Here is a 525-nt window from a genome sequence, read left to right as displayed (position 1 = left end):
CACCCAGGCTACGGCTGCAGCCAACAGGATCAGTGACCTCAGAGAGATCAGGACAGCCAGCCACAAGCCCTGATGCAGCAGAGGCACCTGCAAGCTCCAGTGGACAGTCTCAAGTGGCCAGCTCGGCACCTAGGAGGGCCGCTCTAGACCAGGCACGGATGGGCCTCGGGGAGCGGGCACACCACACGTTCCAGACTGTTCCCTGTACGGGTGCCGGCAGGGCTGTACCATTGCCATCAGGGTGGCTTTCAGAGATAAACTGAACCCTCTCAAAACTCACAACAAAGCCCTAAACCCCAAAACCCCAGAATGTGGCTCTATTAAAAATTGGTCTTTCGAGAGGAGATTAAGAAAAGGTCACCACCAGGGTTCCCCCACTCTGATACCAAATCCTTACAAGACAAAATGACAGACACACACACAGGGACAACACGTGAAAGGGAGCAGACAGCGCCCACATTCCACAGAGGCGCCTCCGGAGGGACCGGCCCCGCCCACACCTGAATCTGACACCCAGCCTCCAAG

At 57.0% G+C, this 525-nt stretch overlaps 1 protein-coding gene across 1 annotated transcript in view; it reads right to left on the bottom strand.

Annotated features, from left to right (window-relative positions):
- Positions 1–525, bottom strand: part of SLC25A6 (solute carrier family 25 member 6) — a 2715-nt gene that overhangs the window by 859 nt on the left and 1331 nt on the right. The gene's annotated exons all lie outside the window — the stretch shown is intronic.

This window comes from Pteropus alecto, unplaced genomic scaffold (genome assembly GCF_000325575.1).
Source record: "Pteropus alecto unplaced genomic scaffold, ASM32557v1 scaffold96, whole genome shotgun sequence".
In the NCBI taxonomy this organism is placed as follows: Eukaryota; Metazoa; Chordata; class Mammalia; order Chiroptera; family Pteropodidae; genus Pteropus; species Pteropus alecto.
This window is presented reverse-complemented; position numbering and strand designations above follow the sequence as displayed.